Source organism: Cricetulus griseus (genome assembly GCF_003668045.3).
Source record: "Cricetulus griseus strain 17A/GY chromosome 1 unlocalized genomic scaffold, alternate assembly CriGri-PICRH-1.0 chr1_1, whole genome shotgun sequence".
NCBI lineage: Eukaryota > Metazoa > Chordata > Mammalia > Rodentia > Cricetidae > Cricetulus > Cricetulus griseus.
This window is the reverse complement of record NW_023276807.1, coordinates 142288241-142305084: the sequence shown is the minus strand read 5'-3', so window position 1 is coordinate 142305084 and position 16844 is coordinate 142288241. Positions and strand designations below refer to the sequence as shown.

Sequence of the window (16844 nt, the reverse complement as noted above, 5' to 3'; positions counted from 1 at the left end):
CATACTAGAACCCACATTTGAGATTTTAGCTTCACAATTTTCGAAGTGCCCTCCTATGAACCCACATCTCCTCCCAATCCTGGTAGCTGATACTGAAATAGCCCAAGGGGGTGGCCCTGATTCTGGTCACACCGTTTCCACACACCACGTCCTTGGCACCTGATGTCCTGCGTGGCTTGACTCTCCATTAGCTACCACTTCTTACCAAAGGTCGACTGTGTGGCATGTGCTGTGCACTTACTATTTACCCCTTCACCATTTGTGGAGTGGGCCTTGCTATTGCTGCTTTCAGATGGCAAAACTGAGACTTACAGGGACCAGGACATTGACTCTGGTCACACAGCTGTGTGTGCAGCTAAGGAAAGATTTGTACATGTCTACATTGACTCCAAAAACTACCTCTTCCCACTGTAATAATTATAATAACTGACAATTAATGAGCATGTACTATTTCCCAGGCACAGGTATGCTTTCTCTATCAACTCATTTAATTTTCATAAGATAACATCTTATAATTTTATAAGGTATTGTTAATATTTCCATTTTTCAGGTAGAGAGATTGAGGTGTAGAGGTATTAACTGACTTGCCAAAGAGAACACAGCTGGTGATGAGTGAAGCCAAGGTTTCAGCAATTTAACTCTAGGAATCTTTAAAAACAATAAAAAAAACTAACCAACTGAACAAGCAAGTGTTTGTTTGTTTTTTCTGGAAACAGAGTCTTACTATGTAGCCTAGGCTGGCTTCAAAATCATAATCCTCCTGCCTCTGCCTCCAAGTGCTGATGACACAGATTCGTGTCTGAGGCTTGCCCAGACTCACATATTTCAGTTACTGTAGGCTTGCATTGATTCTGGTTGTTCTGCTTGCTTCCTTCAAGAAGCTGTTGAAGGTGAGGAAGGCTTTTAGACAGACCCATTTCTTTAGGATTTTAGAAACTCTCTTCAGAATCAGTTTCCAAACTTTCCCACATCTCTAGGGTCTCCTTTGGATCAGGAACTACTTACTGGCTTTGTTAGTGATAATGTCATTTCTGATTAGCCACCTCAGCATCTACTTGGAAGCTTCTGGGAAGGACCAGACCTCAGTGCCAGTGCTGATGAATTAGAGTCTGCACCATCAGCAAGATTCCCAGGTGACCCGCAGGCACATTAACCTGCTGTAATGTGGGACCCAGAGCCTCAAAGGGTACAGACCTGAACATCAGCTACACATAGGAATCCCATAGTGGGAGGCTTCTCAAAGTACAGATGCATAGAGCCCACTCTCAGAGAGTCAGCTTTACTTGCCCGCTGGGTCCCAGGAGTTAACACACTTTCCCAGATGACTTCAGATTGCTGCTGATGTTGAGAACCATTGTTCTCAGAGTGTCCTGAGGGCCTCAGCAAGTCCTCGGGGTTCACCAACATCTTCACATCCACACTTCTGCCTCTGCCTCTGCCTCTGCCTCTGGGGGATCAGAATATCCCCCAAATGCTGTTTGCCCACCCTATGCAGTGTTACAGGTTGAGCCATAATTGTAAAAGAAGCGTTGATGCTCTTATTGGCCTGAGCTGACTACTCCCTCTGATCCCACCACGGAGATTTGGCTTTCTTTCCTTTTTTAATTGCACTTTGAGCAAAGGAGGGAGGCATTAGTGTGCTGCTACATTCCCAGCTTTCTGACTGGGAACTTTGTTGTCCAACTACAAGGCTGAAGTGTCATTCCAATTTATTTAATCCCTGTGGCAGCCTTAAGGGGTATGGCATTATTGTTTGCTTCACAGCTTTTACTAAAATTAATATTGATGCCAACGGTGGAAAGGCTCTAATGAGTGAAAGAGTTTGTAGTCATTCATCAATCACATTTTTATTGATGCTAGACACTATCCTAGGTGTTTGGGATATGTCAGGAAACAGAACAAAGATCTCTTGCCTTTGCAAATTTAGGCACTTGTATAATAAATAAATAGCATAGTACATAAAAAGTCATTAAGTGCTATTGCTCAAAATGAACAAAGGTGAATGAGAGGAGTGAGGTGGTGATAAGCAATTGTGATAGTTTTGAGTCAACTTGATGAGGCCACTTTCCAGTCATTTAGTCAAATACTAATCAGAAAGATATTCTACAGATGTACTTACTATTTGAGGTTAGTTGACTTTACGTAAAGGAACTTACCCTTAACACTGTATGTGGGCCCTACCCAACATGTTCTAGTCATTAAGAGGTAAGCCTGAGGACTGCAGCCCTGACTTCGGTCTACTTCCTAACAGCTGTTGGATGTGCAAGTTTCCCAGTTCCTTAAAATAAATCTCAGATGAACCCTGTTTGATGTCAGTTTTGTTACCAAGAGGGAGGTGTTACTGAAATAAGTGATTGAAAATGTGGATGTGGTTTTAGACTTGAATAATGAAGAGTAGAAGAATTTTGAGACATAGGAGAGGAAATGGATAGGCTACTTACATTGAAGAGCTTCTCACCAAAAATATAGATACTAAACAAAACTCTGATAAAGTTTCAGAAAGAAATAGAGAAAGCTTCTAGTGTCTGAGAGACAGATATAGATAATAGATGATAGATAGATAGATAGATAGATAGATAGATAGATAGATAGATCAGTATATATTATATAGCAGTCATTAACAGACCATTGCTGCAGATATGACCATCAGCATATTCTCCTGGTGAGATCTCGGACAGAATGGGAACATGTTGTCTGGCACCAGAGAAAGGAATACCTTGGAAATAGTGGCAGAGAACTTGGCTCACTGTGTTTGACTGTTTGGTGAAAACGGTGTTCATAAGCATTGAGTTCTTATCATTCTCAGGCCTGAAAAAAAGTGCAATTTGCCCTGTCGGGTCATGAACATGCCTTAGACTAGTATCCCTTTATTCTTTCCATTTTCTTCCTTTGGAACTGGACTATTGTCCATAGATGCCTAGGTTTCACAATTTAAAGCAGAAAGAGATTTTGTATAAGACGGACATACCTGGAGTCTCAGCCAGGCCTGATTTAAAATAGATGAGACTTGAGACTTTCTGAGTAGATTATACTTTAGATTCAGAATTAATCCTAGAACAGGCTAAGAATCTTGATGATGTTGGACAAGCCAATGCATTTTTATGTAGCTATAGCATGAAATTTTATAAGCCAGAAGTCAGACATCTTTGTCCTCCAAGATCATGTTGATCCTGAACCTCAGAAGGGGATCTATTTGGAAGTGGGGCTTTTGCAGATTCAATCCATTGTAGTTCCTATGATAATAGGCCCAAACCAATGAATGGTGTCCTAAGAAGAAAAGAAAACACTGGTACTAGAGAGATGGCTTAGCAGTTAAGAGGGCTTGCTGCTCTTCCTTAAAACTCAAGGTAGATTCCCAGCCCCCATGTCAGGCAGCTCACAGTCACCATCCACTCCAGCTCTCAGGGACAGCATGTCCTCTCCTGGCCTCCTTGTGTAGCTGCACATATATGGTCTACACTCACAAGAACACACACATAAACATAAATAAACTAAAATTAATCTTAAAAAAGGAAACAAACACACAGGCAGAAGTCCATGTGGAGATAGGTGGAAATTGGACCTATGAGTCTACCACACAAGGAATGCTAAGGACTGCTGTTAACTTCTAAAACCCAGGATGACTTTTGGATGGGATAAGGAAGGCCCCTCCATCCTAGGACCTTCAGTGATGAATATGTCCCTGCTTCTGCTTTGATTTTGGACTTACAGGCTTTAGATTCTGAAAGGGTAAACTTCTGTTTTCATATACTAAATGTGTGGTCTTTTATTTTAGTCAACCATAGGAAGTGAATTCAGACTATTTAGAATGAACAGTCGAAATCTGAACGGAGTCTAATAAGGTGGGGATGTTGGCCAAGTGTGTATCTGGGAACAGGACTCAAACTGAGAACACAGAGTAAGCATTCTACCATAGGATTCATTCTCTCTTTCTGTCTCTCTGTCTCTCTGTCTCTCTGTGTCTCCCTGTCTCTCTCTCTCTCTCTCTCTCTCTCTCTCTCTCTCTCTCTGTGTGTGTCTCTCTCTTCTCTCTCTCTCTCTCTCTCTCTCTCTCTCTCTCTCTCACACACACACACACACACACACACACACACACACACACACACACACAGAGTTTCTTCATTCATCCATTAATGGGGACCTAGGCTGATTCCATACCTTAGCTGCTGTGAACAGCTCTACATAGACACGGATGTGCAGGTATCGCCATTGTATGGTGACTTTGATTCCTTTGGGTAAACACCCCCAAATAGTGTTCTATTTTAGTTATTTTTTTAGACCCTCCATACGGATTTCCATAGTGGCTAGACTAATTTGCATTCCCACCATCAGAGCATAAGGATGCTGCTCCACTCTCGGCCTCAAAAGCCTTTCTTACAGAGAGGGATTCTGAGGTTGTGTGTAAGAAGGTAAGGAACATGCATTGGTGGAAAAGAGAAAGAGAGTAACTTGACCTTAAGAGTTATTTTGTAAATGCAAAGGGGGGTGTGAGAGAATAAATCACAACCAAGTCAGTTGTTAGGATGGCCTCAGTTCCCAATTTGAATGAAATAGGAGGAGCAAAGGTTCTTGAATTTGGGAGTGAAATTGTGGAAGGAGCAAAATTATTGTAATGATGATAGTTACAATAAATCTTTCTGCCAAAAGCCTCCTGAGCCCCACCGCCAAGTGTGAACTTTATGCCAGCCACCCGCCTGAGTTAGGCCCAAATGAATAAACAGAAACTTGTATTAGGTACAATGCTGCTTGGCCAATGACCAGGATTCTCATCTGTTAGCTCAGTCTTAACTATCATAAACCTATATATTTTATAAGACTTATCTTATCAGATGCTTTATTGGCGTTCCTACTTGCTGGTGGATCACATTGTGCTGCTGGAGGAGCAAGGGGAAAAGGGGGACGCTTCCTGTTTCTCCTTCTTTAAATATGAGTCTCCTTGCTATGTCACTTCCTGCCTGGATCACCACTTCTCTACTACATTTCCAGAATCCTCTTTGACTCCTAGTCCTGCCTAACTTGCCTTTCATTGGCCAAGCAGAACTTTATTAAACAATCAATAAGGTAAACATACATAGAAGTACTTCCCCCATCAGGTGGTGATAGCTGAATATTGACAGATGAAGGATAAAATACTAATGAATTACATCTTCCACAGTATCTTTTCACACATGTCATTTCATTCATGCCATGCACCAAGCTGGTAGGGGCAGTAGTTAAATCATCTTACAAAAGGAAAAAAGTGAAAAATTGCTTTTCCAAGTATGGTAGACTACATGAATTTGCAAAAATTATTTTCTGGGGCTAGGGAGGTGACTCAGTGGGTAAAATGCTTACTTTTCCTGCTCATGAGGGCTCAAGTTCATATCCTCAGCACCCATGTGAAAATCTGTGATTCCAGCCTTGGGGTGACCAACACTGGATGATTGATGAAGCTGCCAGCCTACCTGAAAAAAAAAGTGATGAGCCCACAGTTCAGTGAAGAAGACTGTGGGATATAATAGAGAAGGACACATAAAATGCCTGCTCTGGTCTCTTTCATACATGTACATCCACGAGTGTACACACATTCATATACCATATATACACATACTAAGGAAAACTTATGTATATATTTTCCTGCTGCTCTGTGTGGGGTTTCTCTTTATTAGTTCCTAGTTCTAGACAGCTTTTTGATAACATGTGTTCAACTGACATCAAGCTCATTATGTAACTTGCTTTAAGAGATACAATGCAATGTAAACAACACTTGGCACTCCAAGCCCTTTAAGCCCTTTAAACCCCTCTGCATGGGTCCTCCACTGACCTTCCCTATCTGATGAGAGGCTGAGCTGTCAGCCTGGGGATAGAGGGTCTGCACAGATCTGTAACCAGCAACCCACGGTGACCACAACTGAGAGCAAGAAATCAATGTCTGATGCCATAAACTACCAGGGATGTGGGAGTCTGGTGTCAGTGCAGTGTTGTGTAGCTTACCATGACAGTAGACCCAGGACATGAGTTCTCTCCTGGTTGTTCTCAGAATCCTGTTTGTGTTTCATCACCTTTGACTTCCTTTTCCTATTTAGTAGTCAGTCTTTCCTTCAAGATGCTGTGGCTTCTTCTGGTTTTCTTCCTAATCGGCACCTGTGGCTTTGTGGGTCCTCTTTGGGTACCTGGTCCTTTCCGCCTCTCTTTAAGGCTCTTGCTCACCAAGGTACTGGCCTCCGGTCATGTTACCTAACACATGTCTCCTGGGCAATTACATTCGCATATCTGTTTTCATCTGTACACAAGTGAGTCAACAGGATTCACAGCAGCCCACTTGTAAGACTGGTAGCCCAGCCTTAGGGAAGCACCGGATCAAGGCCAAATGCTACAGTGTAAACAACCCCAGTGGCATGATAAGAGTTATTAGATGTAAGCTTAAGGTGAAACTGAGTTGGGGAGTGGAACCAAGTGAGGATGGAGAAATGAGATGGACGAAGTTGGGAGGAAGCCAGCCCATTCTATGTCTCTTCTAAGCTCTGGACCACTTTGGTAATGTTTGAATGTAGACAATGTGGAAAAGGAAGTAATAAGAAGGAAATATATAATTGTTTTTTGGGGGAAAAGTCTCTAGATTGAAGAAACTGAATTCCACAGTGACTGGGTAGATATGTCTGGCATATGCACTCGGGGTGAAATAGCACTGATGTCTGGGAAGTGACACTGACACTTGCCTGTTTTACAGGGAGCAGGGCAATTTAGTGACACATAGATGTATGCACCACTGATGTGAAAATCTGAGCAGAATACAAATTGAACATGTCCCCAAAATGGCTTAATTTCTCTTCTCCAAGCCCAGTCCTTTCTCCCATCTGAATATGGCTCTCAGGGAATATTTGGAAATCTGTGTGGAGAATGGGGGATCTTGAGAGTGTTGCAATGACTAGGAAATACTACTGGCATTTCGTGGAGATCAGCCAAGGATGCCAAATATTTTTAAACGTATGAGAGAATCCCACACATTTTCCTGTATGAAATGTCATTAACACCTCTTTTAAGAAACACAGAGAATGTCATCCTTGGATACCCAACTGCCCAAGTTAGAAACCTGGGTGTCATCCAACATCCCTTCCTCTCCCTACTCCATGCCTCACCCAGCTGAGCTGTTGCTGACTCCTTCCTTTTCATTTTGCTCCCTAAATATTTCTCAAATCAATGTCCTTCCCTTCATTCCCAAGTCCTCCTCTCATCTCCTGACTAGACTGCAAGCTCTGGCTGGCAGACACCCTGCCTGCCAAATGCATGCCAGGCCTACGGAAGATGCCACAAAATATTTGTTGAATGAATGCATTCCCCCTCCCTCTGCTGCTCTCTTCCTTATTTAGAGTGAGCATTCTAAATCTGCTCAGGCTACTCTTGTTTTGAAATCTGTCATCTGTTCCCTGCCATGTTCAGGGTAAAGATTAAACACTTCAGTGCCCGGCTGCCTGGCGTCATCTCTCACCGTTCCTCCTCTTTGTGACTCTTTGCTCCAACTTTTGTCAGACTATCATTGAGACCTATGAGCTTTTCTTTCTCGTGTGTGTGTGTGTGTGTGTGTGTGTGTGTGTGTGTGTGTGTGTGTGTGTGTGTGTGTGGCTACTCCCAAGCTCCTAATGCTTCTGCTTCTCCAGTGCTGAAATTACAAACAGATTCGACCACTCTGGACTAAGGTTTTTGTTTTATTTGGCTGCACTGTCATTAAACCTGGGGCCTTGTGCAGACTCAGCCACTGCTCCACCACTAAACTATATTACTAGCCAGCTCTGACATTTTCCAACTTGGCCTACTGTTTCCTGTACTGGATGTACCTTTTCTCCCCTTCTCTTAATGGCTAATTCGTAGCTCCAGTAGCTCCAACCTATGCAAAGTGCAATGCCCTCGGGAAGCTCCCCTGACAGCCTCTGACCGACTGCTGGACTCAGACCCTTCACTCCACTTGTATGGCTTCCCTATCCCATTGCAGGCAACTGTTGTTATATGCCCGCTATCCCCACTACACAATGGAACACTTGCAGCCTGGGGTCTGGTACTGTTGTTTGTTTTTATAATTTCATTTCCCCATCCCCTATAGTCAACATAATTCTTGTGTCCAGTGGCTCAAATTAATACTTGCTTATATATTCAAAGAAATTGGTACCAAAAGGAAGAATTGGCAAAGCTATTCTCAGACAAACCTCCAGAGCACGGTCCACTCATGTGAAACAGAAATAGGGAAAGCAATTGCTGGGTTGAGGTGTTCCTTGTGGAATGAGGGAGTGGCATGAAACTGGCAACGAATGACTACAAGTTTGTTCAGCTTTTGGAAGTAACTGGACACTCACTGAATCCAGAAATAGGCACAACAGGTCTACAGAGTTTTCTTGGCAGGGCTGGATGAGGGAGCATTGCCAAGGGACTCCTAGAGTCACATGGTATCATCCAAAAATCAGGTTCTCAGATGCAGGCTTGTGGGGCCTCAAGAATTTAGTAAGTCACCCAGTCAGTATGAGTATGGGCCACTCCTGCGTAGCCAGATTATCCTGCCGCTCAGTGGGCATCATCTAGGAGCTAACCAAGAGTGTCTGGAAGGTGCAGCCAAGTTTCTTCCCATTTCAGTCATCAGCCAAAAAGAAGGGAGCCTGAGTTGGTTCCTGGGAGGAAATCTGGTATTAGAATGTGCTGTTTATCAACAGCACCACCTGGCAGCTCTTGAGTCACTGGTTTCTGTTAAAAAGAGGGGAAGGGAGCCAAAATAATCGCAGCTGTCACTCCCAACACCTGGATAGGAGAAGGGTGAGGGAATCTGCAAGCAAGGGACCCAGAGGTCACTGAAAGTCAAGGACTGGAGTTTTTCTCATGGCTGAGCCCTGGAAAAGGCATCTTCTAGTTGGCATTCCCACTGGGACAAGTGACAGGAAGACAGAGCACAGGAGCCAAGACGCTCAATGAACTGAGCTGCAAACATCCGGGCTCCTCTGGCCTTCTACGTTGGATTACAGGTGTCCAAGAGGTTTAAAGCTGTGGTAGGATTCTGGCAGGTTTTGGGAAATAGCAGGGTGATGACAAACCAAATACCTATTTATGAGCTGGACTTAGGAAAGGGTGTGGGAGGTGTCATGGTCTGAAGATGACCGGGGGAGCTATTGGCAGTTTAATAGCCACCGAGGGGAGGAGATATTTTCTTCCTTTGTATAGCCACTGGGAAGTTGCCCATTCCCCAGTAATAACCCTTCACCTGTGCACATGCTAGTGACCTTAATTAGGCTCAGAGAGTCACACACATAAAAAAGATACGAAAGTAGAAGGGGGACTGGTTGGAAAGGAAAAAGGGGGGTGACAATGATCAAAATACATTATGTAAATAAGCAAACATGCCACAAAAATTAAGTAAAATATTTTCTAAAAGAATGATTGGGTTGGCCTGGAGTGACTAATATTGGCCAACAGAACCTCGTGGAAATAAGTAATTTACAAATGAGGAGCTGGACTTTGAGTGTCACATCTATATATCCCCAGGACTCAAGAAACAGAGATGGGAAGGATTGTGGTAAATTTGCAGCCAGCCAGGGCTATGTAGTGAGTTCCAGGTCAGCCAAAGTTACATAGTGAGACAATAGCAAAGACCCAAAACCCAACCAAACCTAAGAGAGTAAATGAGCAGCTAAGGAAGTAGCTCAGTGTCACAATGACACCCTAGAATGCAGAAAGACCTGGGTTCATCCCTAGCACTGAAGAATGGAAAGGGAAAAGAAGCAGCAAGAAACAGCTAGATCAGGGGAATGTCATACCCCTGTTCTAACTTCCCTGTTGATTTCCTCACTAAGGTTTTACTAGGACAATGGGACATGCAATAAAATGACTTACAGCAGAGAAAACAAACTGCATTAGTTACCAAATATGTTTCTTTTGGAAAGTTCATGTTTTCATGGTTTGACATGATCTTTATTTCTAAAAAAAAAAAAAATCATGATCTCAAGTCATTTTAATTTCTCTAATTTGGTCACATAAAGCATTATTTCGATTTTTTTGTGCAAGATCAACTTTATGAAAACAGTTTCTCAAACTGTGAAGATTACTAAAGTGGGAAATGTTTTTAGTTTAACTTACATTTTGTAACTTGTTTTATAGAGATTTAAAACATCCCATTTGAGAAGGGATTACCTGGAAATAACATTTGATATTTAGATTTGGCTTGCTGACCATCAGACAGATGCCTCTAGGCTTCATGTCCATCCACTCCACCTCTAGCTGAAACCACTGCCACAAAACATTTCAGGGAATCTGAAAAATCAAAAGCATCCCCAAATGGGAGAGTGCAACAGGGAGGTAGTTGAGGAAGCACAGATTTAAGTCTTTAAAAGTCAATGAGGCAATGAGCCCTCCTCCCCCAAATACTATAGTGCTGTCAGGTACAAGCAAATAAAGCAGGTAGAAACTCAATTAGTAAGACAAACCCGACCACAGACCATGTGGAAAGTCAGGGGGATTTATGTCCCACCAGACCAGGAAGGAAGGAGATTTCGAGATAAAGGGCATCCATAACAATATCTTAGTTCCAAGTCCCCTCAGTGCATTGGCAGGAAATGAACAAGAATTGTTGCTTCACCTCTGGAGAGGGAGAGAGAGGGGGAGAGGGAGAAGGAGAGGGTGTGTGTGTGAGAGAGAGAGAGAAGAGGGGGGAAGGGAGAGGGGGAGAGACTTGTGGACTGACTTGTGGATTTCCTACCATGCAGAGGTTTTGTTTTCTGTACCTCCACAGAAAGTCTGTTTTCTTCAAATGCTGAGTAAACACACAAAGGGTCACAAAGCCAGTGTTTCCACTGAGCATTGTTCTGCCGGCCTCTACCTCATGTCCTATTTAAAACGAGTCTTAGTTTAACTCTCCTCCAGATCAATTACTCCTGACATCAATTACTATTCCCTGTTCCATATGCAAGAAATTTTAATTGCTGGAGACATGTGAACACTCAGGTTAAAGGGCAGGGGTATGAAGCTGTCATTTCTGCCACAGCACTGTATTTGAGCAAGTGTGATGACGTAGTCTGGGGAGAGCCTGGAAGTGAGCATCAGTGTTTTATGAGTCTTTCTCTTCATGCTGAAGGAGAGCAGACTGGCTCCTGGGTCAGAACTTGCTTTGAGTGGGACTGTGTGAGACACCCCAGAATTGGAAGCTGGGATACCCAAAGGTTTGAAATGTTTTTCAGGTTGCAGTTGTGGTCATGGTGGTAATGCTGGTGTAGCAGTGGTATAGTGAGTGGTAATGGTGGTGGGGTGGAGGGGTGCTAGTTATGGTGGTGGTAGTGTATAGTAGCGTGGCGGTGGTGGCGGGGGGGTAGTGATGGTGATATGGTAGTGGGGTGGGGTGCGAGTGATGCTGGCAGTGGGTGTGGTGATGTGTGAGCAGTGGTGTGGTAATGGTGGTGGTGGCTGGGTTGCAGGAGTGGTAGTGGTTGAATGGTGGTAGGAGGGTGCAATGGAGGGGGATGGCAGCGGGGGTGGAGTGGTGGTGATATGGTCATGGTTATACGCTGACGGCGTGGTAGTGATTGGCAGTGTTTGTGTTGCGGTGGTGGGATGGTAGTGTGTTGTGTTGCGGTGGTGGTATGGTAGTGTTTGTGTTGAGGTGGTGGTATGGTAATGGTTGGGTGGTGGTGGAGTCGGGTGGTAGTTTTGGTGGTAAAAAGACTTTGTTTGAGAGCCAGTAACAGGGACTTTAGCAGCAACGGTGCTAGGATTCTCTTGTGTGCAGCCACCGACACAGGATCCCTCTCTGCAGTCTGAATGTCTAGACTTTAATCCCAAGCACTAGTTGTATGACTGTGGACAAGCTACTTAGCCTCTTGGTCTTGTTTCTTAATAACTGTGGAATGGGAAGTAGAAAAAGGTATCTACCTTGTAGAGTCAGCTCTGGGTTACTGAGATAATACATGTGAATGTCTTGCCCTTCACTCTCAGAGTCAAGGTCATATACATTTACGACGAAGAACACAAACATGCACTCCCTAGAATGACCCATGACACCTGCTTATGATGTAATCACTACGCCATTCTACTGATGTAACCCCAGACAAGGCACTGGACGGCTCCACACTTTTGGGCCTAGGTTATTCTATAAGATTCAGTAGGTATGTTGTGATGAGTAAATATATTACTATTTACACATAATAGGCACTACATAAATGCCTGTTATGAAATCACACCTCAAACTTCTGAGGATGGAACAAGTAAGCCACGGTTACAAATATGGTCAAGTAGAACTTGGTCCTATACAAGACTGGAACTAGGATGTGGAGACAGCCAGGAGAACTGTAAGAGAAAGGGCCTCTGGGGGTGTGGCAGAGAGGAGCTGGGAGGATAAGAATTGTCCCTTTGAAGATGATTCCTTCTCATTGTGGCAGAAGAACAAAACTGAGGCTCAAGGCAAAATTATTAGTATTACTGATAGCCAAGTCTTATCATGAATGCATGACTAATTTAGTTAGAACCATTGTAAAGAGTCTGGGTCTCTCCGTCTGGAATCACTAGGCCTTTGAAAATGGTTGTGGTATTTCTTTAAGATTTTGTCTGCTTTGATCCTTACAATGTGTTCCTTTTTTATCTGGTTTTAATGGAGTTCCTGCTGGTAATCAGGAAGCATCTAATAAGAAGTGGCCTTGGATGAAACAGAGTCACCAGAGCATGTCTTGTGAAATAGTGTCAGCATTAACTGGTGAAGGAACCTTTGTCCCACGTACCAAAGGTACAATAGAAGTAGAAAAAGGCCTTTCTTTGTTTTATTTCATCCCATGATCTGGAAGGCCAGAAGTGAGAGATGCAACCCAGAAGCAGAACGAAGGTAGTAGGATTCTTCCCCCACCCACAGTTACATCCACCTAGTTTCAGGTTTGTTGTTGTACTTAACCATTTACCATGTCCTAGAAGAGCCCCAAGATCCAAGTTCCCCTGCCTGCTGTGGCCAAACTGCTCTGTCTTGTGGTCGTCCAGACAATCTTCACTGACAACAGCAAGTCTCTAAAGTCTCTAGTCCACGAGCACACTAGAGCCTTCCATGGTTCTGTCTGGGACAGTGCTGTGCTCAGTTAGCAATTCAGTTGACAGGTGGAGGTGACATCCGGTCCTAAATCCCCTGGGATGGTAGACAGGTTCCAACCATGAAGGTGACATCTGTTTCTCAAACTCTCAGAACCCTGGCCACCAGCTTTAAAATAGAGAGACCACCTTTACATGTATTAACTCATCCAACACTCGCAGCTTCTACAGGCGGGCTATTATCACCCCCTTTCCAAGTGATGCTGAACCTTAGGGTGATTAGTTATCCCACACAGGATATATCTCTGATCTTTATGGAAAGTCGTTTTGGCTATGTGCTTGTGTGAAACACTCAATCCATGGTAATGCTTTTGCTTTTCATTTCATTTGCTAGACCTTCTGGAAAGAATATGGATTGGTGAGGGAACAGACAGAAAATGGGTGAGTAGATTCTGCTGCCGCCCTCATCTGTCATATTCTGTTTCCTTGTTATCACATTTTGGAAAAGGATATTAGCACTTAAGTCCACAGGAAATCTCGTCCAGCCATGTTTCCTGTCTATGTGGCCCCAGAAAGTTTAGAATTTTATGTAGTTATCACTGTCTGTCCTCAAAACCATGTGACATGTGCGGGGACCTTCACTTTTGTTAGCAATGTTGTTTTACTCAAATCTTTGTATTTATTAGAAGACAATACAACAAGCACACTGGCCCAGTTCTTCTAGCCCAAGCTAGTGGCCAATCTCTAGATGGTCCCTGAATCACATGTCAGCACCTGGGAAGTTGTTAGGTAGGGAGAGTACCACCTCAGACTCCCTGAAGCATCAGTTCCACAGACGAGTCCCCAAAGCAATGCTCTGCTAGGCCTTCCATGTGCCTCTCGTGCATGCTCACCTGCGCATGCTCCACCTGTGCATGCTCACCTGCACGTGCTCCACCTGTGCATGCTCACCTGTACGTGCTCCACCTGTGCATGCTCACCTGTGCATGCTCACCTGTGCATGCTCCACCTGTGCATGCTCACCTGTACGTGCTCCACCTGTGCATGCTCACCTGTACGTGCTCCACCTGTGCATGCTCACCTGTGCATGCTCCACCTGTGCATGCTCACCTGTACGTGCTCCACCTGTGCAGGCTCACCTATTTCACTGTGTGAAACTGTTTTGGAAGACGAGCTGAAGGAAGTTGAGTCCATCCAAATGAAAGTGAGCTTCATAGTAGCAAACTATTCCAGCCATGGGAAATATGGCATCTGTCAGAGGAGGATTGAAAGCAGTGAACAGTGAGATGGAGTTTTGTGAGTGTCACTCGAGTGTCGGTAAACTTAAGTGCATTCTCAGACAAGAGTCCTTGTGATTTGGGTGTCTCAAGAGACTTATTAGTTACTGTTCTTATTGATGTGACAAAGTGCTAACAAGAGTGACTTAAGCTTTGGCTCAAGCTTTGAAGGTCCAGTTCAAGGTGAGAAAGTTGTGGCATCAGGCGTGTGGGGCAGCTGATCACACTGCACGCTGGGAATGATGAGTGCTAGTGCTCAGCTCTCTTTTCTCCCTTTTTATGTGCATTCCAGACCCCAGGGCCATGGGGGAGGAGAAGTGCTGCCCATGGTCAGGGTTAGTCTTCCAGGAAATAACACACACACACACACACACACACACACACACACACACACACACACACAGAGAGAGAGAGAGAGAGAGAGAGAGAGAGAGAGAGAGAGAATGAGAGAGCAGTATGTCTTCTTCGTGATTCTGAATCTTGTCAAGGTGACAATGGAGACTAGCCATCCCAAGAGATATTCCCAGTCATTAGAGATCATCAGCCAAAGGGACCTAATACTCCACTATGGAGTAGGCACCAGAAATTCGTTATTAGGTGAATACAGTTGGGATTTTAGGATGCTATTAAATAGGTTTCTTTTTGTTTGTGACAAACTGACAAATGAGAAAGAAGGGCTGAAAGGAGATAAAATTTCATTGCTTTCAAAACATGGAGTAGAGGGCATGTGTGTTCCAGATTCTTTTTTTTTTTTCTATGTACCAACCCCAGACAGTGGCTTAATGCTACTTGTATATCTACTTGTGATTTGGAATTGGCCACACTACTGGGTACATTCCACTAGGGTTCTGTATGTGGTTGCCATCACTTGATGACTGGAGAGGGCTAGCTCCCCCATGTGTCTAGCAGTTATTCAGGAAAACTCTGACAGCCAGGGCTGGAACAGCCCTACTCATCTGTCCAATATTCTATCTCTGATCAGATCTCAGGGTACACAAGCTGCTACCATAGCAACTGTAGGGACCTGACGAGAGAGCTCCGAGAGAATTCCATAGAAGTCATAGGCTTTTGAGGCAGCCCTGGGGGGCCATGCTGCACCACCTTTGCAGACTTCTATCAAAGCAGGCACAAAACAAGAACATGCAGCTATGTTTTCAATGATACATGGTGTTCCAACATACAGATTCCTAACATGAAGCCTCCCACAAGAGGCCATACATTTACCCTCTATTGTGGCAAAGATTCCCACAGGGAACTTACTAAGTTCTAGGTCCCCACCAGAGAGCATGTTCAACTTCCTTTTCCAATTTACCCACAAGGTAATCTGCTTCTGCCCTGGGATAAAGGATGAGAAAATGTTGGAGGGCCATACTGAAAGAAGTCCCTCCAAGAAAACACTATAGACAGTTGGGTTCAATGGTTCTCAACCTATGGGTCCTGACCCCTTTGAGAGTGAATGCCCCTTTCACAGGGGTTGCATATCAGATATCATGCATATTACAGATTTACATTGTGATTCACAACAGTTGCAAAACTTCAGTTATGAAGTAGCAACAAAAATAATTCTATGGTTGAGGGTCACCTCATGAAGAACTGTATTACACTTGATCTTAGCCAAAAGGCCGAGAAGTGATGAGGAACTGTATTAAAGGGTTGCAGCATAAGGAAGGGTGAAAACCACTGAGTTAGACTTGACCTACTTTGTCTTTAAGCTTCTGAGAAATAGTGAGTTTTGATTCCTACATTGTGTGTGTGTGTGTGTGTGTGTGTGTGTGTGTGTGTGTTCCATTCCATAGTAACTTATTTTTCCAAGAGAATATAGGGCATTTTTGTCTTTAGTGTGTGTTCATTTGTTATATTCATTTGTTTGCTTCTCCTTTGTTGCTCATCAAGTCGTCTTAAAATGTTTAAGCATCTTTATTTAGATATGTCAACCTCAGCCTAAACAAAGCTGAGAGATTCTGCAAAGACTAATGGTCTTAGGACTAACAAGCTTGTGATGAGTATACGCATGCCGCCATGAACTACCGGAACATTCAAGTGGAAGTTATTTAGACAAAATGAGGCTTATGCCATACATTCTGAAGGAATTACTCTTGCTCATAAAAAGAGTGGCACCAGTCTGAGGTTGGACAGTCGCTGAGCAGACGTCCCTACAGAAGGACTTTTATGTGAGTTTATTGTGGTCTCTATGCCAGCTTACAATTCCAGAAGGATATTTTATGATAGATACTAGCAGACATCCATGTGTAAAAGCATTCCTTTATAACCTGATTTTTCTGCTTGCTAGGATTGACTCAGAGGACTCCATTTTGACTTTAACAATCTTTACTTTCTATCCACAGATTGCAATCACATGCCATATATCTGATTCACTTGAAGTATACAATTCAATGATTCTTGGTATGGCCAATATAGGCAGCTTTACCACAGCCAATTTTAGAGCATTTTTTATCATCTTTAGAAAGAACTCTGGTCCTGGAGTAAAGGCTTGCCACACAAGTGTGAGTACTTGAGTTCAATCCCCAGAAACCATGTAAAAGAGCCAGGCAT

At 43.7% G+C, this 16844-nt stretch overlaps 1 pseudogene; it reads right to left on the bottom strand.

Annotated features, from left to right (window-relative positions):
* Positions 1–15760: 15760 nt before the first annotated feature.
* On the bottom strand, positions 15761–15925 carry LOC113832771 (annotated as a pseudogene).
* Between the last annotated feature and the right edge of the window lie 919 nt (positions 15926–16844).